The sequence below is a fragment of the Rhinolophus hipposideros genome (assembly GCF_964194185.1).
Source record: "Rhinolophus hipposideros genome assembly, chromosome: 10".
NCBI lineage: Eukaryota > Metazoa > Chordata > Mammalia > Chiroptera > Rhinolophidae > Rhinolophus > Rhinolophus hipposideros.
The window spans coordinates 42,325,125-42,349,752 of NC_138056.1; the positions used below are offsets into that span (position 1 = coordinate 42,325,125).

At 39.6% G+C, this 24,628-nt stretch overlaps 1 protein-coding gene across 1 annotated transcript in view; it reads left to right on the forward strand.

Annotated features, from left to right (window-relative positions):
* Positions 1–14,167: 14,167 nt before the first annotated feature.
* DENND2B (DENN domain containing 2B) overlaps positions 14,168–24,628 on the forward strand; it is a 145,879-nt gene continuing 135,418 nt past the window's right edge. The window contains exons 1-2 of the mRNA XM_081062574.1: positions 14,168–14,248; positions 14,493–14,626. The gene's annotated coding sequence lies outside the window, so the exon portion shown is untranslated. The remainder of the gene's footprint in view (positions 14,249–14,492; positions 14,627–24,628) is intronic.

The window sequence follows — 24,628 nt, forward strand, 5'->3', positions numbered from 1 at the left end:
AAGTAGAAAGCCAGATTTCTAGGGTTAGAATTATACCAGTTCTAGAAAAAACTGGTTGTATCTCCTGGTCTATACTAAATTTACCTAATTATAGTTATAGGTGTACCCCATTTGAAGAAGTAATAGAAATAAATTTAAAAATTAACAATGAATAAGGGGATTATATTATTTAAAATATACTGTTTACGTTCTAATGTTTGTATCCTTCAGTTTTGTCACTTTCTTCTAGTCACACACCATCCCTTTCACATTTTTTGGAGAGAACATAAAATGGTTCTCACACAAAATTTTTTTATCCCCCTCCCCAGCCCCCATGAGGCCCAATAGTAACTAAAGCATAGCTATCCTGTTTGGAAGGAAGGGGGCAGATTGGGTGGATATTGTAAGTAATGGCTAGTGGAATATGGAGAAGGACCCCAAAGTTGAGATGGCTCAAATTTTCACCTGAGGTGACTTGACGCTAGGAGGAGGTATGGCAAGTTAGAGAGGTATGCTACCTCTTGTATTACTTTGTTCCTTGGGCCAGGGAAATGCTGCTCCTCAGGACTGGGCAAGATTGGACATAAGGTGAGTGAGGCAGAGAAAGCTTTCAGTATGAGAAAGGAGGAAGCAAAGATGGGTGATTGGACTGTAGCCGAACTGAACAGATAGGCTGGTGGGAGAGGATGTGCAAAATGGCTGCCCAGGCTCTATGCGAGGCAGGTTTCTCCGGCTGTAGGTAGGTGTTCTGAGTCAACACCTAGATTCTCATTCTCCCTTCTGCAGTTTAAGAAAGTAAAAGTGAGATGAGCTCAAAGGATTATTTTAGTAATTAGAGTAGTTGGATTTTAGGGTCCATTATCAATTAACATAGTGGGGAGAGAGGGAAATATATTAGACAGTGTTTCAGACTAATTGGTTTTAGATCTGATCTTCTGACTAACTTAATCTTTGACCTAATTTTTGTACTAACATTTCATTTTTTATTATAAATTCATTATGAAATGAGATAGTAATACAAAAATTAAGTCAATGGATGTAAGTTATTTTGAAAGATTCATTGCTATATAAATGCAAGAAAATATTATCATCGTATGATGTTAAAATATTAAAAGCTGCTCTAAATGAAAATTTCTCATAAGATAAATCTTCACCAAAATCATGATGAAAATGAATGGAAAAATAAGATTTCATTTACACAAATTTCAACAAGCATGTATGGAGTATATGCTTGTTGAACAGTGAGGTTTGTGTGTGTTAAAAGTGAAGGACAGATCACGTGATTGTCATACAGCCCCTACAGATGCCATATTCAAGAATCCTCTGTGCCCTTTCTCCGTATTGTGTTTATGATGCTAAACTCAGTACATTTGCTTTGTAAGAAGCCAGAGGGAAAGATTTTTTCTAAAAAAAAGATGATAGTCTGTTTATCTAGGCCCTCCAAAAGCATTTCCTGCCAGGCAGTTGACATGTAGCCTTGGCACAATTTCAGGAAACTGTTTGTTTCTGTTGACCCTTTCCATACAGCATCTCCCAGGAATTGAGGTGAGGAATCTCCTTGAACTCTTTTACATTTTAGAAGCATACTTTATAACACTTTAGAATCTACTCATTGTACTAGCACAATGAAAATCCTTGTGTCTTTAAAAATGCATCTATTTTAGTACTATAATTCACTAGTAGAAAAGTCAAAGCCCTACAGTGAATTAACCCAATAAAATATATTTAGAATATTCTTTTTCCATAAGATTGTTAAGATAAGTCTCTTTCAGAAAACTCAGTGAAGTTATATGTGAATATATAAAACTTATTATGGGATAATTGTTAACATTTCCAAAATCCTGCACTAAGAACAAAGACTCACCATTGAGTTTTTTCTGAAGAGTATGTTCTACTTAATTTATTTATAATATTTTTCTTTTTTGCATAACATTTCAGAAATATTTTGTGAAGTGAGATAGATACTGTATGTAAAAAATGAATTACTCAAAATATTTATTCCTTTTGGGGAGCCAATTTGTTTCTAAATGTTTTTAGTACTCGTTAAAACTCATGAAAAATTAAGAATGGAGGAAAATAGTATAGCTTTATTGTAATCCCAGAATGTATGTTATTTTAATTAAGTATAAATATATCTTTGAGGGAATGTGGTGGCAAATGTATTAATTTAAAGATGAGAAGCTGGAGGTACAGAAAGATACAGTAACTTGATGTACATACTATAGGTAAACGTGAACAAAGTTAGATCTTTTCTGAATACTGTTGTTAAAAAAACTAATTATTGCTCACCTCCTTTGTCCTACCAGAATGAGCTTAAAAAGTTTCTAAAATTCTAGCCAGCACTAAAAACGTACAGCAATGGATGGGGAAGCAGGACCAGAAGCTGTGATGAGACTGAATGAATGGCATGGGAACAAGTGGAAAGAGAATAAAGTTTGTGATCAGGTCTGGACCAGGGATCTTGAGCCAGACAAGTGTTTCAGATTGGGAGCATATCCATGATCCAACATCAGAACCAGGCTGTGGAATAGACCCAGAATACAATTGAATGGCAAGGATCAGGCTAAGCAACAGATCAGAGACAAACAGTACAGGAGATCGGCGTACAAACACCAGTAGGATGGGTAGACAGGGAATGATGAGCACATGTACAGAGTTCGGAGTCTCAAATTTAGAATCTGCCAGTAGAAACTGGCCCCTTAATACTTCTGTATAACATCAGTCTCTCACTTCCCACCCTCCCTTCCTCTCTGTAATTTGCAAGGTTTCAGACTTAGATGGAAGTTATGACCATGCTTTCACACACTGATACTGAAGGCTTGTGCACTGAGATGAATGACTCCCTGCTTTAAAGGAACCAGAAGTCAGTACAGCTTGCTGAGGTCTTGAGAGTTCTGTCTTAGAGGTGGAGTAGTAAGGGCAAAAAGATGCAGCAAACCTAGGGTCCACTGCTGGTACTTTGCACAGAGTTATCTTGGTCTTGTTATTTTGGTGCCTTCCATGACTTCTTATCTCTGTCTTGAAACCATGTTGACTCCTGGACTGCCTGGCTCTCTAATCATCTGATCACTAAATGACAATCCTATGAATCTACACCACCTTAATTTTAAGGCTTCTAGCTGTATATTCCAGAGGAAGTAAAGAATAGGAAATCCAGAGTCAGAGTGAAGCAAACAGAATAACTGAGACAATCCTTTCTGTTCAGAAACGAGTATTGTTGTCCTCTTAGGGACCAAGCTCATCCCTACACTCACTGCATTGCCTGTCATGGAGTGGGCCCTGAATAAATACTGGTTGAATATTGAATTATGGACTCTGCAAGTGATGGAAGTAACTGAGTGGGCCACAGAGGGAGGGAGTAACTCCTGACATAGGCACAGAGCCTGAATGCAGCTTTCAGATGTGAGAAAGATGGAACCAGGTTGCTAGACAGGAATGTCCTAGAAATAAACTAAGGCCCAAAGAAATGATTGACCTATCCAAGGCTATAGAACCATTCAGGGCAGCACTGGAAATTACCTGTGTCTTCGTTCCTAGATTTATGCTATGCACACTAAACAAATGTTTTATAAAGATTCAAAATAGTGCTTAAGTCAGTAATTTTTAAACATTAATATGAAGTTTGAGTAAGTGAAATTTTGAAGATGATGGAATCTAATTGATAACTTCCTTACTCTTTAACCTGTGGATAATCTCCTTTTTTAAAGTGCTCATTATAGTACTGATTATACAGAGAAAAAGCCTGTGATGAAAATGTGGTATAAAATTGGATTCTTTGTTCAGCAAGTTAAAACAAGCTGGTCTGTAAGTAATTATTATCTTCATCAAAATTCCTAGCTCTAATGTTTTGGCTTCATTGGCCCAACACGTATGCCTTCTCAAACAATTGGATGGATTTAAAACACTTAGAAGATATTTGTACTTATATCTTAACATAGCATCAGTTCAACAGGAAAAAGGAAAAAAATGTAAGATTTGACATTAGGGCATAGTTTTAAAAGAAAATCAAACCCAAACTAAAGTAAACAAAAAGCCCACAGAAAAAACAACAACAGCACTTATATCCCTGCATACGAATTCTTTATTCAGCCTTATAATGCCCTTCGCAGCTGCTCTAGTTAGGGTTTACACTATCTCTTCCTTACTCTTTAAAAACTTGACATTCTGGAAAAAATTGCCAGCAGATTGGCTACCCATTACTAACATTTTTATATGGGTGATACATTCTGAAGAAATCTTTTTTTTTTCTTCTTTTTTTACCTTTTTTGATTATTCCAAACGACAACAACAAAAATGTGTTCAGTATTCTAAGGAAACTGTTCAGGTGCCTGTTTAGGTGAGCAGATGATTTAAAAGTGATTAGCTTTTTACATTCTGAATTTGCACATGTGTAAATGACTATGGAGAATGTGCCTTTGGATAAGATTGGAAATGTTTGGTTGAAAAATAATAATAATCTTTTAAGATGAAAAATATCCACAGGTGCATTTTTAAAGTCATGTAATTTTTTTTTTTCCCTAGTGGGCTAGGCTTCTGGTTACATTCCTTGCTTATTTAATTACATAGTCAAATATTTATACTTTATATTCCTTTGAAAGTACTGTAGTTCAACAACTATTTATTGAGTAACTGCCATTTGCTATATGTCGAAGATGGTTGCAACTTCAAGAGATGCACATTCTAGCAGAGTCTACAGATTGGGTCCTGGTGAACAATACTTGTAAAACAGGCGTTATGGGCTATGAACTGTGCTTAGGGTGCAAAGAGAGGGAGTAATTCATTCTGCTTGGGATAGGAAGAAGTCATAAGAGGCTCTATTGAAGAGGTGTCATTTTACTCAGGTCTATCAAAGGTGTGAACTTCCTTGACATTTTCTGGGAATGCCAAGTTATTTATGAGATTGGACCATAAAGATTGGCCGGAAGCCAGTAATAAGATGTAAAGTTTAGGGTGTCTTTAGTACATCCAGGTGCAAATATCCACTAGGTAGTTGGAAGTTCAGGTCTAGAACTCAAGTGAAAAGGTTGGAGTTAGGGATAATAGTTTGGAAATATCAGCATATTTCATTGAAACAATGCAAACAGATAAGATGCCTTAAGGAGAGGCTATATGTAGAAAAGAGCCAGAAGAAAATCTTCCAATTGAAGGGTACGCAGAGGAAGAGGTAGTAGTGAAAGACACTGGAAAATAGTGGTCCTAGAGCTAGGAGAAGGAGTTGATAGTAATGTTGGAACTATAGAGAATGTCAAGAAGGAAGCTAAAGATGCTGTAGAAAAAAGGAACAATCACAACAAGAAAGACCATTTGGAAAGTAAAAATATAATAGTTGAAATTTTAAAAAAAATTGATAAGAAGAGTTAGAAGGAAAATTTTGACAAAATTTACCATTCAGTAGAACAAAAAGACAATAAGATGGACAACTAGGAGATTAATCTAGGCAGTTCAACACATAAATAATAGGAGTTCTGGAAAGAGAAAGTAAAGAAAATGTGTGTGTGGCGGGGGCTGGCACGGTGGCTCAGGCGGTTAGAGCTCCGTGCTCCTATCTCCAAAGGCTGCTGGTGGGCTCTCAAGGTTGCCAGTTGGGTTCCCTCAAGGGATGGTGGGCTCCCCCCCCAACTAGCTAACCCTACCGCCCCCCCCCCCCCCCCCCCCGCAACTAGCAACTAGCAACGGCAGCTGAATGGCACCCTCCACAACTAAGATTGAAGGATAACAACTTGACTTGGGGAAAAAAAAAGTCCTGGAAGTACACACTGTTCCACAATAAAGTCCTGTTCCCCTTCCCCAATAAAATCTTTTAAAAAATGGGGGAAGAAATTTATTTTTAAAATAACACAGGAGCATTTATTGGAGCTAAAAGACATGAGCCTTCAGATTCAAGGGCCCACCATGTGCCTTAGAACAATGTTTGACAAAGTACCTATACCAAGGCATATTGTCATGAAATTTCAGGTAGAAAACATTCTACAAGCTTCCAGAGACAAAAAATAAGCATCATATTCCTCAGCTGCAGTATTAGAAAGTATATGACCAGTGGAGCAATGCCTTCTAAAATCTGCATCAAAATATTTTTTACCTAGAATTCTTTGCCTAGAAATTGGCAATTCAGTGGGAGAATAGTTTGAAATCATTTTGAGCCTTGCAAAGCATCAAAAAAATTCACTTCCTATGTACGCTTTCTCAGAAGACTATTGGAGGAAGTATTTCCTAAAATGAGGGGTAGTAAAAGAAAGAGGAAGACATGAAATGGAGGGATCCAACATAGTAGAGGTTATTCTTCCGAAGGAATAGGCAGGCATGCTCCTGGGACAGGAGATAGGGAGGAAGGAAGGTGCGTTCTGACACAGAAGAGCAATGCTGAGGGAGCCATACCTGTTTTCTCAGTGGTTACCTGCTGACAGTCAGTAGCTAGAAGTTTTGAAAATAGACAGGCTTGGAACAGTTGCTGAGGGGAGCAAGAAAAGGATCTAAATCACTAGAATAAGTAAAAGGATTGTTGATCAGTATTCAGTAGTGGGAGGGGGTTTGTAGGGAAGCCTGTCAGTTTCTTTTGCACATTGAGGTTTCAGAAATGATAAAGGTATTTTTTTTCTCTCAGTCAATTTCAATGCTATTTATCAGAGATAAAAAATACTTTTTCTTGAGATACTCTGAAGATTTGTTTTTGCAACACAAATGAATTATTATCTGCAAAGGATCTATTTCTTTACAGTATTAGAATCTCTATGCTGGAAAGCTGAGTCTCTTAGCAATTACATGTAATAAATTGCATTTGGTAGTAAAAGCCACACACACACACACACACACACACACACACACACACACACACACACACACACAAAGTTTAGAGTGACAGCTTCCAATGTATTTGTAACCTAGACTTTTTGAGCCTTTAAATCTTGGCATTTCAAGCCTTGATGAATTGAAAGTTGGCTGATGAATTAGATACTCAGGAGGAAGGAACTAAGGCCCAAAAGGAATGCTAATAGCCTAAAAGAAAAGAGGAAAGAAAGGAGGAAATGAGATGGCTGGAACGGCTGAGAAGAGCCTGGCCTTCCAGGATACTGAGAACCGCTCTGTCCTCTGACTCTACTGTGTCAACCATGTCTCCTAGCATGACAGAAATGTTAGGGTCAGCTGCCACTTAGCAACGGAGTAGATGCATGCAAACTGCCACCCACACCGTTGTTTACATTTTCAAAGTCATTACTATGACCATACACATGTTAAGATAAATAAGCTTTTCATAACTTACTATTTTAATGACTCTCCAAGCATTTATGATTCCATTTGTCAAGAAAATAGTTGTTTGATTATGCTATTTATTTGACTCTATTAAGCATAAATTTGGTCATCTCTGAACTAGAGATCTCCTTGACTTTAATCTGTAGTCTAGAATTTCCCATAGAGTTTTTTTCAATTATAGGTGCCTAGATGCTACCTCTAGAGATTCTGATTCATAATCTCTAGAGATAACTTGGACAAGAGCATTGCATTTTGAAAAGCTCTTCAGAAGATTTTTTTTCCCCAGAGGACAAATATTTTATTCTTTACAGAAATATAAAGGAATTGGAAGATGACTAAGTTCTCCTCGGGTGATTTCTGATTGCACCAAAGGTTGAAGACTACCTTTGTTTCTAATTTACTCTGCACATTGCATCCAGAATTAGTTTCCTAAAGGACATATCGTGTCACTTTCTTCCCCCAAAACATCCTTTTCAGAGCTGACCCTGTATCAGAGTAGGCTTAAGCTTATGCTGCAATTACAACCTTTAAAATGTCAGTGGCTTAAGACAACAAAAGTTTTGTTTGTTTTTTAAGGAGGGCACAACTGACAGTGGCCCATGTGGGGATTGAACCTGGCAACCTTGGGGTTATTAGCAGTATGCTCTAACCAACTGAGCTAACCGGCCACCCAACAAAAGCCTATTTCTTACTTGTATAACATGTTCAGCATGGGTCAGTAGGGAGGTGCTAATTTATCCAGGGACCCAGTCTGCTCCATTGTCTCCCATGGCTTGGGATCCATGTGGCAGAGGAGAGAGGCATGGACATCTCTCACTGTTCCTTTTTTTTTTTTTTAATTTATTGGGGTGACAATTGTTAGTGAAATTACATATATTTCAGGTGTACAATTCTATATTACATCATTTATAAATCCCATTGTGTGTTCGCCACCCAGAGTCAGTTCTCCTTTCATCACCACATATTTGATCCCCCTTACCCTCATCTCCCTCCCCTCTCACTGTTCCTTAATACTTTGACCAGCAAGTGACATGTATGTGTATCCTTTCTGCTCACAGCCTGTTGTCTGTAATGATGATATGGCCCTGCCTAAGTGCAGGGTGACCAGAATGCATAAACTTCTGGGGACTGGGAAGGATGTTAGTTAGCGCTAGTAATATCTACCACAGATCTCTAATCTACCTTTTAAAAAAATGGAGGGGAAATTAATTCATTAATCATTTTAAAATGTACAATTCAGTGGCATTCATTACATTCAAAATGTTGTGCAACCATCACTTCTGTCTAGTGCCAGTACGTTTTCACCATCCCCAAAGGAGACACCATACCCACTTCTCCCTTCCCCTGGCAACTGCTCATCTTTCTCTATGGATTCACCTATTTTGGACATTTCATGTAAATGGAATTATACAATATGTGACCTTTTGTGTCTGGCTTCTTTTACGTGTATGATGTTTTCATTGTTCATCCACAAGTATCAATACTTCGTTCTTTTTTGTGGCCAGATAATATTCCATGAATATACTACATTTTGTTTATCCATTCATCTATTGATGGATACTGGCTTGTTTTTACCTTTTGGTTATTGTGAATAGTGCTGCAATGAACATTCATGTACAAGTATTTATTTGAACCCCTGTTTTCAATCTTTGGAGTATAAACCTGGGAGAAGAATTGCTAGGTTATATGGTAATTCTACATTTAACTTTTTGAGGAACAGCCAAACTGTTTTCCACTTAATCTACCTTTTTAGCCTCTTACTCTAGTCAAATGAAGACCAGTCATTGTTCTTAAAGATAGTATTTCACTTTCACAGCTCAGCAGTTTCCTTTGGTTTTGAATTGTTTCCCCTTGTTTTCTGTTCATTGAAACAGAAATTCTAACAATCATTTAAAGTTCACTGCCAACCCTCTTTTCCTCAATTCTCAGTAGGAATCTCTACTACTTCTGCGAATTCCTGTATATCCTTCTCTTTATCTCTTTCATACCACTTATTTTATTCTGATTTATTATTTATATATACCTTTCTCACTAGGTTTTAATTTGCTTGTACAACTTATTTCTCTTTTATTTCCCATGTCAAAACCAGATTTTTTGCAAATGTTTGTAAAATGCTTATTGCATGACTAAACAAATAAATTAATAGCTACAGAAATATAATCTTTTTTCTTATTCACTATCGTCTCTTCCTTCTTTCCTTCCTTCCTTCTTTCCTTCCTTCCTTCCTTCCTTCCTTCCTTCCTTCCTTCCTTCCTTCCTTCCTTCCTTTCTTCCTTCCTTCCTTCCTTCCTTTCTTTTTATGGAAGTAACCTGGAAAATGAGTAGAAGATATTACATTCTGACAATTCTTATTTTAGGAATGCTTGTCGGGCAAAATTCAGTGAACTTAAGTGATAAGGCTAAATCTTTAATCTAGAGATGTTTGATTTTGTAATCTGGAATTGTGCATAGTAATTGTGCATAGTAATACTCATAAGCAAACTGAAGGTTGCAGTTCTGCTAATCCTACCAATGGACTGGGATACAGCACGAGCCCTGGAATGATGATGCTTACCTATTTTGAGATCATGAACCTTTTTGAGAATTTGTTACAGGCTCTGGACCTCTCCTCCCCAAAATGCATTGTGCACACATAAGTAGTTTTGCATTCTCTTTGAATATCTCTAGAAGAATAATATAAGCAACTACGCTGATTGCCTGAAGAGAAGGGAACTGGAGGGCAAGAGTGGGAAGACTTCTTTTTTTCAATTTATTTCTATAGTATTTTTGAAGTTTTTATAAACATATATATAAAACATATATATTATAGAGATATAATATATATAGTTGTTTTTTATAAGTCACAATGTCAAAAATTTTTGCATACAATTTTGGGTTCTATGCTTTTACCCCTTACAATTTTTAAAATTAAGTAGCTTTTAACAGAGTATAGGATATTTTAATAGGATACAGGAATCATAGGCTCTAACAACTAGGCAGTTATTATGGATTATTTCACTTGATTACAAAAGATAGAAATTTAATCAGTAGTTTCAGTGACCTATTATGCTATTATGTTTGTATAATAAAATTGCTGATTTCTCAATGATCTATTTTAATATCTTATTAAACTTTATTTAAACTTCATTTATTAGGAATATGTTTTTTTAAACATTCCATTTAAGGATATTTTAATTTCAGAGGTAGGCTGTAGAGGTGGTTATGTCTAAGTAAGTTGGTTATTGTAAAGGAAAGAGCTACATTATATTTCAATTTATATGTCTTCTTGATTCCTTTTGGGAAGTCTGCGTAAGTGTATGTTGCTAGTGGGGCTTTCCTCTAAGGGAAAATCGCCACATGTAGAAGTGACAAAGTAAAGATCACATAATTTATTTAGTCTAGTGTGTCTTAAACTTGGAGATTCTAATTCAGTGGGTCTGGGACTGTGGCCAGAATTTGTATTTCTGACAAGCTTCTTAGATGATTCTGAAGGGCTATCAGATTTAGGAACTAGTGATGGAGTATGCACCATCATGCTTTACTGACTGCAAAAATGAGTCACAAGGATTCACTTAGTTGCATCTGTGTGAATGTAAGCCCCTTTAGCCTTTTGAGGGGCTTGGAAAAGAGGAAAGTAAAAAGCCGAAAGGAGTGACACAGTCATCCCTTTGCCTTCCTTATAGCTATTTTAGGAGTAAAGGGATGACTTTGTCAGGATATGCTGGGCTCCTGGAGATTATAGATCAAAGGTGTTTTATGTTAAAACCAGCCCAAAGTTTTAAAGCTCATGAAAAAACTTCGAGGGTGAATATGGGGTGCTTTAGAAATGAGGTTCTACTCAAATCTGGGGAGAATGGAAAACAGGATTGGATTAAATAGTACTTGTTGGAGTTATAGATTAGTGATTAATAATTATTTTCTTTAAAAAATGTTTTAGGATGATTTCAACTTTTAGCATTTATGTTTCACTGTTTAAGCAAAACACACTGGTTTTATTAAAACTAAAAAAAATTTTTTAAAAAAAGAAATAATTGACATCTGAAAAAGCATGACCTAGAAAACTTAAGGGTCATCTAGGCCAACCATCTTTCCCAATTGCCTACTTTAGAGAAACCTTGTTATTTGGATCACGAGACATAAATAATCCCCTTTAATGACCACGTATAATATTATAGGCAGTCCTTAGGAGGAAATAACTGCTTCATGAGTACTAGACCTGCAAAAGCCCGAGAGACTTCCTTGAAAATCTTAATCCTTTTGTCCCTCAAAGAAAAAAAAAAACACACCAAAGCAAAATCCATGAACCAGAAAACCCAAACTACTCATGCTTAAGTGCAGGATTTAAAATAGCAAAAGGAAGTAAAGCCCATCTGATGTCAAGTGCTATTTTGGTATATAACAAAATAGTTGAATTATAAGTCCCTCACAGTTAAAATATTAAACAGACCCTTAGCTATAAGATGTGTTGCCAGGCATCTGTATGGAATATAACCATGTAATCAGAATGTATTGTACTTCTCCACACAAAAAACCAAAGCTACTGCTTCTAAAGATTAGGAAACTTTCATTAGACTGACAGAAGACAGTACAGAGGAAATGGCTTGGGGGTGGAGGAGATGTACGAGAAAGGATAAAAGGAACAGTATTCATACTATCCAAATTAGAGCCAGGATGTTTATGCTCAAATCTTGTCTTGGCTCTGTGTTGAGGGGACTGAATAATGGGAACATGGGAATGTGTATCTCTGAGATCCCTAAATTCGGCACTAAATATACCAAATTCCTTCGGTAAGTGCTTCTTATTTGCAGCAATCTCTGCACATTTCTGAATATATATTGTGATTAAAGGCCAAAGCCCACGAATGTTAATTACTCCTTCCTCTTTTTTTTGTTGCTAGTATCCTTCCTAAAGCTGTTAGTTCATCCTGTTGTTTACAAGTCACATGCTTCCACAGGATTGTAACCTCATGCGGAGTGTTTTTATTTTTCTTTCGTTTACTCAGACAGCATATATTTATTGTGCACCTATTTCATGCTGGGCACTGGTCTGGGTGCGTAAGATGTAATTATTAGCAAGAGAGACCCAGTCCCTTTCTTCATAGAGCTTATATCTCCCGTAGCACTTTATACATGGTTGGCTTTTTTCGTCAAGTGATGTGGACATTAGGTTAATGCACAGTACTAAATTAGCACCATTTAAAATAGTTTTAAAAACATTTCAGATGTCGTGTCCCTAATAAATCTTTGGCTTGTATTAAGATTAATTTTGACATCAGTGGAGTTCAGACTCAAGACTATGTTACAGAAACGTAGGGGATGTTAATTTGCTTTCTGAAAGAGCAGATCTAATTAAGAATTAAGGTTTTTCTTAGGAACTAAACAAGTCCCATGCATAATTTGCAATGGAATTGGCAAACAAAAAGAGCAACTATTTGTGTCTCATGATTGCCCTCTTACATTGCACACATAAGAGGCAGCAGCAGCAGCTGCCAGAAATGAAGACAATTACTGCCCTGGGTCTGAACAGAGAAAATCTTGATGTTTTCTGTTGAGTTGGCTTTCTTTACGGATGTCACTCACAAGAAAAACTGGACTTTAATAGTACAGATTTTAACAGGTTTGGAAATGGGACACTGAAGAACCTCCTTCCAGAGTTTAGGGAGCTGCAGGTGGAATTTGCCTGGAGCATTGTTAAATTCTGTGGCTCCTGTCCCCTGAGGAGTTTTGTACATGTGTTCTTTTGTTGCATGCGGAGGGTAGAACCACCCTAAGTTGAGATTGGAGATGATTGGAAAAGGCTAAGTCCATCCAAATATGGCTGAGGTCTCCTTAAGGGTTTAAGCACTTTAACGAACTAGAGTAGAAACTCACTGCTGGATTTTGAGTTTGAAGTAAAATTTGTTCTGATTTGCCTCGTTTCAAGTAGTCTCCTGGGTTTCCCACAGTGCCTCAACAGCAACTGAAATCTTGGGTTCTGCGAATGTAGACCAATTCATTTTACCAAGATTTATTTTTCCCACACAGACCACTGTGTCACACTGTAGCCTTGTTCGAGAAAGGCCAAACATATCCTCTGGCATCTATATTATTGAGATAAAAAGTTCATACTGGTAATTCATGTCAATATCCTTTTTTGGCAAAGGAACAATAGAGTTTATCAGTTTGGTTCTTGACGCTATTTTTCTTTGATCATGAACAAGTTAAATTATTTTCAGAATGTATCTTAAATTCTCCAGTATTTTTTATGTGTGCCCTACAGTTGAGTAAATGCTCCTTAGAATATGTGACAATTGAATTGGCTTGGGCTTTGAAACATACCTTGGCGTTGGAGCTGGTTTATGTTCATTCATACACATTTGTTCCTTCAACTAGGTTTGTGAAAGTCAAATTAGTGTATTTCTGTATCAAGGTCTGTTTATAGTGATTTATGGGAGGAGAAATTGGGTTACATGGCTTCCTAATAATCCCACCATGTATGTATGGGTTTAGATTTTAAGTGATTTGTATTATTCTTTTCCAAGTGGATTGTCATACTGGGTTAAAAATTTCAGGATTCCACTAATAAATCTTAGATTGTCACTGCTACTGGGTATTCCGTTGCTTATTGTTTAATGACACCCTTTTCCAGCTTTTAGTTTTGCAAGCTAATGAAGTATTTAACACAAATTATCAGAATGCCCTTGGAACTTTTGGTTCAGACCAGACTCGTTGGAACCCCAGTTCCACTGCTACTGCTGCGGTACCAAATGTAGCTTCTTTTAATGTCTGTTTGTGTTTTGCAGGGCTTCCCTAGGCTGAGGGCTGGGAGAACTGAAAGAGATCGTCGGTTTGTTTGAAGGCAGGCAGGCTGTCCAGGCAGCTTTTTCCCAGACTTTCCCAGCTCCGGCTTTTCATGCATACCAGCAGAGCCGCTTTTTTCCTCCAGTGATTGAAACCATCTGGACCGAACGGGGGTCACGTGTGTATGAGAAAATGACATAAAGTTTTAGACCCCCTTGTGCTTTGCTCCAGACCCAGACGAGTGTTGGTCGGACGGTGCGGAGGTGAGACCATTCAGTTTGAGGGCCAACTCTTCATCCTGTCCCCACCCCCAATCTCCCCTACCCCTGTCTTTCCTTCCTACCCACCCCGCCCCTCGCGCACTCTCAGCGCGGGTTTTCTTGTTGCCTCTGAGCACACCCCTCCGCCAGGCTCCAGCAGCCCACCCTCTCTGTCTCGGGTGGAGGCACACCTCCTCCACGCCCCCTCCACTCAAATCTGCGCTCCCTCCTTTCTCTGTCCCTCCAGCCCGGCCGCAGCTCCGGGTGCGGATGCCTGCCCATCTCCCGCCCTCTCTCCGGAGCCGCTCCTCCTCGGGGTTGCACAGCTACAGGCCAGCCCCCCATCGGTGTGAGCGTCCAGGCTGGCTGGGCAGCGCAGAGGTAAGTGCAGCCAGCCGCCACCCTGCTTTCCCTGCCCGCCTGCCCGCGGGTCGGGTGGCTGCCTGCTTGCCTCAGTGCTTTTGCTCTGGGCCGGGTGGCGGGCAGGAGGGTTAGGGTTCTAGCTGTGCGCGCCCTGCCTGCCGCTGCAGCCCTAGCCATTTTCCCGCTATTCTCCACTCCTTCCCTCCGGCAGCGTTCCAGCTCTGTGAGTATTTGCATCCTGGCGCCCGGACTCTGGGGGGCCTCGGAAGGCGCAGAGGAGCAGGGCGGCAGGGCAGCTCCACCGGGCTGGAGGGGACTGCCCTCTGGGCTGCCGGGGCAGGCTCTGCTTTCCGCCTGGCTGGGGCTGCGCGGTTGGGGGTGGGGAACAGCGAGATGGGGGTGTGCAGAGCTGTGGTGTGCGAAGTCCGGGCGGCCCTGGGAGTGAGCTCCTCTGCAAGTCTCCTTGTCCCCTGGACATGCCCAAGCTGCTCTGCAAAGGCTGTTGAGCTCTTACCTGGAGCTGTGGTAGCTTGTGTGCAGGCTTTTTAAAGAATACACACACACACACACACACACAACTCAAACAAAGGAAAATTAACTTCGTACTCTATCACTTTAACAAATTAAACTGTATTTATCGGGAATGATTACCTTTCCTTTTTTGCCTTTCGGCTGAAGCGTACTAAGTATTAAAGATATATTTTTTGAAGTGGCCCAAGACTAAAGGAACACGCTTTAGCTAACGTTTATGCTACCTTATCCAAGAATTTAGTAATTTAGTAGAGTTCAAGAGACTGAACATTTTCAAGTGTTTCCAAAGAAAGATTATTGCATTTTCCTGGGATCGTTATGTGAATGTGGTTTATAATTACTTGAATGTGGATAAAACAACTTCTTCATCAAGTGAGAGAATTTGCTTGGATGCTGCCTCAGTCCAGTTCTTGCTGGTATCCCTATGCAGGTGTTTCTGCCATTTGGACAGCCGGGTCTTGGGAAGGGTGAAGAGGTCATTATCTCATCTCTAGGACTGTTGTGAGCTATCTCATATGCACATACTTTAGCTGGCCATTTTAGGATAGAGTCACACGGTTTAAAACCCAAGTGACTGTTACTATTTTTTTCTCCAAGTTATATTCTCAGAAGGTGAATCCCTTCATTGATGGGATTTTTTCAGAAGTAGGGATTTCTAAAGGGTCAGAAATAGTCTAGGTCCCAGAAAGCTGATTGGCGATAGACACCAAATTGCTCATAGTCTGTCTTCCATGCTGAATAAAGACAGCGCAAAGCAAGAGCTCAAGAGTAACGGGTTGAATGCATGGAGTGAAGCAAAGGCTTCCTGAACGCTTGATGGACAACTCTGAGGCAACTCTATTCTCAAAGTATTTCTTACTGAACACTTAGATTGTGATTGGCTTGGTAATTAGAAAAAATTTTGCTCTTGGATTTGTGAACTTATTGGGGAAAGAGGAATGAGACTTTACAACAATTTCAAATGATAGAAGGTCAGAAGAGAAAACAATTATGAGCCAGGGTGGGTTCATAGAAGAGAAGGGATTTCACTTAGGCCTTGAAACACACTGTGGTTCTGAAACTAGTGGAGAGTTGCTGGGGAGGGTTTTCAAGAGAAGAGAGAGTAGACCATTGGGGTTGAGCTAGGGAGAAAAGTAATGCTTAGTGAGCTGCTCTTCCACATGCCCTGCTCTCTCTTTCATCCTCTAGTATTATGAAGTAGGCATTGTTATTCTTATTTTAAAGAGAGATCAGAAATATACGTATCCTGCTTAAGATCCACAAGTAGTAAGTGGGAAAGCTGGAATTCTAACTCCCTGTTGTCTGACTCTAAAGCTTGTGATTCCACAGCTGCCTTCCCCAACGGGGCAGTGGGAGGTTCAGTTGAAGCAGACTGTGGTCAGCTTGAATTCTGGCTCAGGAACTGGAACTTTATCCTACACACATTGTCTAGCTTTTAAAGATTTTTGAGAAAAGGAGCGATGGGCAAAGCAATGTTTTTGGAAGATTAATGTGACATCTGTGTTCAGGAATGTGACACACTCATCACAGGTCATGTGCAAGATATAGTTCTTAATTAGGAGGTTAAAAAAAGTAAATGTAGCCAAGATATCTGGGTGTTGAAATTCTGCCCGATTTACCCTTCAATAGCTGGGTTCACTGGGTAAGAACTAGCTGCACTGACCACAGGGTTACTGGGGATCAGAAGAGAGCTGGATATGACCAGGCGGACATTGAAATGGAATGTGACTGTGGAACAACTGGTGGTTTGTCCTTCATGTTCCCCATGTGGTTTGCAATGCTGTGGTCAGTTTTTCTCTTTCAGGACTACCCTGGGACCCCTGGAACGTAGATCAATGTTATAATTTGTTGAAGAGCCTTTACTAAGTGGCAAAGTTGAGCTCTAAACCAGGGCCTCTGCCCTAAAGTTTTGATTTAAGTTGAGGTGTCCCTTCCCCTCCACATTTTCTTGTTTCTTAGAAATGCTAAGTTAACAAAAATTTGGTACTGGCAAAGTAGAAATGAATTGAGATTACCTTTCTTAATAATGAGACCAGTTAAGATAAAATGTACGTTTCTTAAACTTTCTGTTATGGAGAAGCAATAGGATGCCTTTGGAGAGTTTGGAAGGGATGTGAAAGCCAGGGTTTAGAGATGCGCAAAGCTCTTTCTACCCCTCCACATTTCTTACCGGTTAATTGTGTTGTTCATATATACAGCTAGGGAGCTTACAGGACCATTGAATACCCAAGTTTATAGCCAAGCCCTTTGATTCTCTGCAGATAATGGGCTCAGGAAGGGCAGCAGTGGGTGGAGCCATTTTACTAGAATTGTCTTGCACTTTGTGTACGGTCTAGATTTCTTGCTCTTCTTTGTGCAACCTCTAGGCCTTTTCCTCTGAACTTGTTAGTGTTTTGAAGATTTGGTTCTTAGGCTAAGGAATGTCAGGTAGCATAAAGTTGCACACAAACAGGGCAGCTGACAAGGCAGAAAAATCAAGTTTTGTCAACTAGAGAAGTTTTATATTAATTAATGTTAGTGTCAACATGGTTGCAAAACCAAAATATGACCTCAGTTCTTTATACTGATTTTTACCTTTAAGAGCCTCTAACCAGAGAGCTTGCCCTATTGAAGGACACTTTGATATGTGAAATTCTCACCAGCACCTCTAAATGTGTCAGGATGACTCAGTTTGGGTTTTGGATCTCTGAGAAATGTAACCTCTTAGTGTAGGTGATTCAGAGTCCGAAAATATGGGTTAAAGTTCCGGCGTTGCCATTTCTTTAGAAGTTTCTGGAGTTTGATGTTGGAGGAATCTCTTAGCTGTTTTTCTAGTTCGTCTGGATCAGGGTAATCCGCTAGGACCAGACAGAGTCCATGCCCCCAATTATTCCTTCTCCCAGTTTGAATGTGGTGTCACCTGAAAGCCATTTTGTTTTATCTGTAGCCTCTAGTTATAGATCAGAAAGGAAAACCATCTACGTATGCGTTCCTGGGAGAATGCTCTTGAAGTTAGTTTTGAAAGTTGGGCGGGGGGAGGTCTCAAAAAAAGACTCACAATTCTCTTATTTAAATGTCAGAGATGTTGGGTTGTATTTTGGCTCATTGCTTACTCATTTAGTTGTTAATGTTTTATATTTGGTAAGCATTTGTCATTTTTATAATTTATTAAGGAGTTATTTAGATTTTCTAAGCTAGCTAAAAGCTTAGAAAAATAAAACTGGAATAGCCTTTTGATACTCAGGTGTAATCTCCTAGTACAGTAGAACCATTTGACTATTTTAACCTACTCCACCTCCAAATATCCTTAAATCTCTCTCAAGAGATTACACAACCTCCCTAAGAAATGTTTTCTGAGCTTTCCAGACTGATGAGCACAGATTATCTACTTGTAGTTTGCCTAAGTTTTCTTTTAGTGTTTCTTTTACTGTTTTCCCACTCTTCTTCAATGCACAGTATTCACAGAGTGAACAAATTGTCTTTTCTGGATCCCAGTGGCTGTATCAAATATATATATTGTCCCTTCTGTACCCATCCTTTCCTTGCCTTCCTCTGGCTAAAAGAGCAGAGCTTTCTCTGTTTTTCTTTCTAAGTCTCATTGTTTAGATCCATGATTATACTTGTTGTGTTTTGTTTTATGCAGGAAGTCAATATCAGATATGTTGGCAATTAGAGCTTTCAGATTGAAGGGAGCCTTTTGGAAATACAATGTGCCCCCTCCCCCTGACACCAGCATGTGTAATTATGGAACATTTGTAAACTCTAGAGATGATTTAAAAAAAAATTATCATCGAAAGAATTTTGTTCAAGTCCTTTAAGGGCTTAAAAATAATCCAGCGTTGTAAGATTGCACTAAAAGTAACAGCCTAGCCCAATTAAAGCCTTTCTAGAAGTGTGAGAATCATTTGCTTAAACTGGAAGTTAGGATCTTCAGGCAAATATTATAGAAATAAACTGTTTAACCCTTATTAATAGCATAAGAAATAAAACCCTTTTTTACGTACTTCTTGTGATAAAGGGCGATAGTGATTATGATGGGAACCCTGGTAATCAGTGTTCTGGAAACTACTTTGAGTGGGCAAGTGTTAATATAGTTGCCTTTTTGTTTCTCTTTGATGTGAAATTGGGATCTTGGATATTAATTTAGCTAAGGACAAGTTTGAACCTAGATATTTGTGGGTATTTTTTCCCATTCTCCCTATTCTTCCTCATCCCCAAGGCTCACTGGAGTGGGGTAGAAGGAACCTTTAATCTAGGAGTCTGTATCCTGGGACATTCTGTCAGACACTAGTCTTCAAGGAAGAGCTCTGCATTACTATTATTCATACACTCTTTCCTGTGTATGAATATCTACTATGGAAAAAGCACTGGGCTAGTGCTTTGAAGCATCTATTTGTTCTCATTACTTTTATTTATTTATTTTTTTAAATTTTCTTGTCAAATGGCTTTATTGTATCTTAAGTACTATTTTAATTTATTTTATTTATTTTATTTTTTAAAAAGATTTTATTGGGGAAGGGGAACAGGACTTTATTGGGACTTCTCTCCAAATCAAGTTGTTGTCCCTTCAATCCCAGCCGTGGAGGGTGCCGTTCAATTTCAAGTTGTCCTTTCAGTCCTAGTTGTGGAGGGCACGGCTCAGCTCCAGGTCCAGTTGCAGTTGCTAGTTGCAGGGGGCGCAGCCCACCATCCCTTGTGGGACTCGAGGGATTGAACTGGCAACCTTGTGGTTAAGAGCCCACTGGCCCATGTGGGAATCGAACTGGCAGCCTTCGAAGCCAGGAGCATGGAGCTCTAACCGCCTGAGCCACTGGGCCGGCCCTAATTTTTCTTTATGAACATGCTTAATATTGGGTGTCTGAAGAACTAATGAGTGGGTAATGTTAAGATATTAGATGGAAAATTTTTTTGTATGTGGGATACCTCCTGATTCACATATTGCTATTGGGAAGTGGCTGTTAATACATCACTCTGGCTTTTGCTCTAAGTGCTGACACTACTCCTTATAAGAAGGCTCAACATGTGGGGGTATATTTTCTAGAGAGTAAACAGGGCACAATCAGTTATTTTTCCTATTAGTTGTGCTAGATTACCCTTACTGTTCTAGGAACTCCACTTAGCATAATATCCTCTGCATTAGAAAGCACCCAGTGAGGACTGCCTGGAGAAGCTTTCCTGAAAATCTGGTCTTGCCACTTGAGCCAGAGATGGATGGATACTAGGTGCTTAGACCCAAAGAGCTTCTGTGTAAACCAGAGTGATCCTAACACTGGGACCAAGTCCAAGGGAAATGCAAGTTCTCTTGAAAATTGGATCCTAGACGGGAATCAGGCTTTTTGCTTCTCGGTGGACACTGGAATCTGCACACAGATACTTGGATATGAAGACAACCCAATTTTAAATGCATATTTAGTGCTGTGGAGTTAAGGAGCACGTAGAAAAATGGGATTTGAGATCAAAATGTTTATTTGAATCCTCAATGTTCAGTTAATTAGAGATATCAATTGCGAGGATTCTGTTTTATTATAGTCCCCCCTATGTCTTTGTTTTGACAGGTCACTGCCTTGAACTAGAGTAGTATTTAGGACCAAAGTGTTTATACAGAAAGTGATGGCGGAATCATGGGAGATGAGCAGAAGCTGTTTTATATCCTACTTCAGATGGACCATTTAAAAAAAAAACACCCATAAGTAGACCAGTGGTCAGAATTAGTTAGAAATAGCTTTACTGAAAGTTACTGGTAGAGTAACATCGAGCAGCCTTTGTGTATTGCAGGATTGTATCTGAGTGAGAAAGCCAATTTGGGAGCAGTGTCATGTGCCCAGTTCTGCCCTCATTCACGTCGCCTACATAGTTCCCATGTGTTTGTCACTGTTACTGGTCCCTGGAGGGCTAGGGGCAGATTTCAGGATATGAGGCTCAGACTTGGTTGAAGCCACATCAAGAGCTGGTCCTGGAAGGTCAGCGTTATTTTCTGAGGTTTATCATCACCTGGACCGGCGTGTGGGGAGATGGATGGGAGAGTCTGGGGAGAAAAAATACAAGGGCATAGATTTCTGTGGAGATTGAGTAAGGAATGAAAAAGTTAGCACTTTTTTCCCCTCACTGACTTGGACCTTTTTTCTGTTGGAAACGCTTATCACTTGAGGTCATTTTACTTGCAGTAACTAGCTGACGGCACTGAGACTTCTGTACATTGGTGAGAAGAAGTCTCCTGGATGATTCTCTACATATGTATTTGGGCTTTCCCCATATTGTTTCCCTTATTTCCCAAGTTTTGATGTTTTTTGTTTGTTTGTTTTTAGGAATATTATGGCTTCATTGTCTAGATTCTTTCAGGGCTATGCGTGCTGGGGGCCGGGGGACTGAGTGTGATGTGTTGCCAGAAATGAGAGACTTTTGCACTTAGACAAATCTCCAGGAAAGAAGAGACAGAAAAGTTTATATACAAAGCATAAGGATTGGGAATTCAGAGGAAAAATGGCACAGCAGGTAGTGTAACTGCTTTGGTCAGTGTGACTGTCTGCTAAGATGGGCCTGATGGTTGGATGGTTGGGTGGTACTAAGGATATCTTATAATCCACATCATTTCATGAAGATTTTTTTTTCTTAAGAGAATGCATAATGCATTACATTGATTTACTTATTTTTGATATTTACATGTGAGTATTTGTGAACACCTGAGTATGTGTTTAACTCTATGCCAAGCAGTGTAGTGTATATACAAGACAAGCATGTGAAGAAAACAAAACGAAAAAAGAACCTGAACTTAGAACATGTAATTGTCGCCCAAGGAACTATATAAAATATTACGTTATCAAGCTTTCAGTTGTGAGTTACATGCAGGGGCTGTAGGGCCCCAGACAAAGCTTAGGACATGCAGGCTTATGGTGAAATCTTTGGCTGAATGGAGGCCTTTGGAGCTGTTGGAGTGTCCAGGGCTCAGGCTTCAGCCCCCTTCTTTTCTCTGTCTGCACTTTACGTGTACATGGATGATCTCGTGGTTTTAAAGTACTAGCATTCATGGAGTATTTACTCTGTGCCAGATCGTGTTCTAAAGGCTTTAGAGCACTAGTTTAATCTTCCTGACAAATTTGTGATTTAGGTACTGTTATCCTCACTCAAAGATGTGGGAACTGACATACAATGAAATGAACTTCGTTGAGATCATATAGCTTATAAGCCAAAGAGTCAGGATGTGAGCCTATGTTGAAGACAGTTGAAGACTGGATGCCAAGCTCGTAACGGTTCTGTGCAGCCTTCTAACTGGTCCTGAGTCCTCTCTACTCCTGTCCCTTCACAGTGTCTCCTCCACATGGCAACCAAAGGACTCTGTGTGTCCCCTGCTGTACCCCTCACATGGAATCCCACCCATCATACTTAGAAAGAGAATCACGTTTACTACCAAGCCCTTAAATGAGCTAACCTCTAGCCCTCCCACCTGCCCTCCACCTTCCTTCCTCCCCATCTTTTCTGTCTCACAGCCTTTCTTCTACACCTGGGATGCTGTTTGTACCCTCACTTCATTCAGGTAGCAGTTCAAATGCAGCTCCTCAGGAAGCCTTTCCCTGACCATTCTATGTGAAACTACTGCTGTTCATCAATCTTTAATCCTTGCTTTGTTTTTCTCACTAAAGTTATATACATACTTGTACGTTTTTCCTGTCTGCTTTCCCATGCAAATAAACTCCATGAGGTTAGGGAGTTGGTCCATCTGTTTACTGGTATCTTTACTTTTTAGAACAGTACATGGTAAGTTTTCTTTAAATATGTGTTGAATGAATAAATGATATCATTTGCATCTGATGTTCATGTTTAACATGACTTCACTTGGATAGAAGTAGTGGAGAGGAAAGGGATATGCAGGTGGTATATACAGGTCTCGGTCTTACTTGGCTTTATGTTTATTACCAATGCTTTGCCATAATATCAGGCCAAGAAAATGCTCAGAAAATCTTAGCTGAATAAATGTGCCATGTGATTTGTTTTGGGTTCCAGGCATAGTAGTTCAGAGAAGGGTTAGGATAATGTGGGCTGGAGTGCTTAGAGAGAATTCGTGGAGGACTTGCAGACTTTGAAGGAGATTGGATTTGTTGGGCATGTAGGAATCACAGAGTAATTTTTTAAAGCTGGATGGACTATTAAGCTGATCTAGGTCAATTTTTCCATTTATAGATGGGGACACTGAGCCTAGAGAGGCAAAGGACTTGTCCAAAGGTACACAACTAGTTTCTGTCAGAACCATGTCTAGAATCCAGATATTTTGATTCCTAGGTCAGTTCTCCTGCTTCCATACAGTGCTGCCTTCAGAATCGAGGAGGACACTTTGGGGGATGAGAAGTAGCTAGGAATAGCATGAGCAAAGGCCCAGAGGCAGAAAAGATGTTGGCTTGTGTGGGACAGAAATTTGAATGGGAACTAGGCTGTCCTAATTGGATTAGCAGGTTTACGGGAGACCCATGGGAGATACAGTGGGCTGTATCAGGCGAAGACCAGGAAGGATCTTGAATGTTATCTTGAAGAATTTAAATTTGGAAAGACAGGGAGGCATGGAAAGCGCTTGAAATATTGTTCTAACTTTTTTCTCCAGTGAAGGTGATATATAATTGATAATACGGAAAATGGATTGGGATTGAGGAAGAACCTGGAGCCTTGGAGGAGTTAGGAGACCCTTATAACAATCCAGGTACTAGTGTAGTGAGGGGCCTAGTAGCATTTGTTTGTTTTGTGTTTTTTGGTTGTTTTTTGTTTTTGAAGGTGACCTAATTCTCTGGTGTGTACCCAGATTTCTAAGAGCATTCTGAAGTATGAAGCTAAAGAACTGGTATTTCGCTTTAATTCTGTATACAGCTATAAATGACTGTTTAGTATCCAAATGACAATTCCTGGGTTTCCCTAACCTGGGCCAGGTAAGGAAAGTAGGGATAGAAGATAACACCAGAGTAGTGTGAAGATCGTGGTGGACGGGTTGGGGAGGGGCAGACAAACAGATGGACAATGAAGGGAGCAGCTTCCAAGAGAGGGCCTGGACCTCTCTGTCAGAAGAGCTGCATGATAGCTGGGGAGTCAGGTGTCCACCCCAACCTTACACTTTTTTTTTTTATGACACAAGAGGCCTGTGGAAATAAGACCTGCCTCCTGGGCCCACAAATACTTTGGACAGATGGGTTATACTGAAGCCCAGGCCCACTGATGTGGTCCACGTATGTTTTCAGCCAGAGCTGATGAGAATAGATCGACAGCCCTTAACAGGCCAGTGAACTGGCACAGGCTATGCTACTTTCAAAGTGTTTTCCATCCTCAGGAATCTTTTTCTGTCTCTAAAGAAAATCTTTAAAGGTCAGCATGAAAGTGAGAACACAGACCTGTAAATAATATCTCATACTGGATCTGAAAGTTTGAGTTGTGGAAAAAAGCCTAGAGCATCCAACAAATACCAAGCAGGACCTGCTGACCGCCAGCTGCTGTGCTGAGTATTGGCACTTTCATCTTTTGATCATATTGCATCAC